Genomic DNA, 246 nt, shown 5'->3' on the forward strand with positions numbered 1-246 from the left:
TTTATGCCTTATAAAATATCTAGTTGGAGAGGTCTTGGTGCAGGTAGATATTTGGTCCTAGTACAGCTGATTCACACATCCCTATTCAAAAGTCAACATGGTATTTTTTTAAACTGCAAATATCCAGTGTATAAACAACACACAGCCCTTCCTGTGACAGTCTCTAGCATGGAAACAAGTGGGGGAGAAAAGCAACTTCTGGGCAAAGCTAGAAAATGTTGCTAAGACTATTATTCTGCCTGCTGG

The sequence above is a fragment of the Crocodylus porosus genome, unplaced genomic scaffold (assembly GCF_001723895.1).
Source record: "Crocodylus porosus isolate Cpor-Errol unplaced genomic scaffold, CroPor_comp1, whole genome shotgun sequence".
Taxonomy (NCBI): domain Eukaryota; kingdom Metazoa; phylum Chordata; order Crocodylia; family Crocodylidae; genus Crocodylus; species Crocodylus porosus.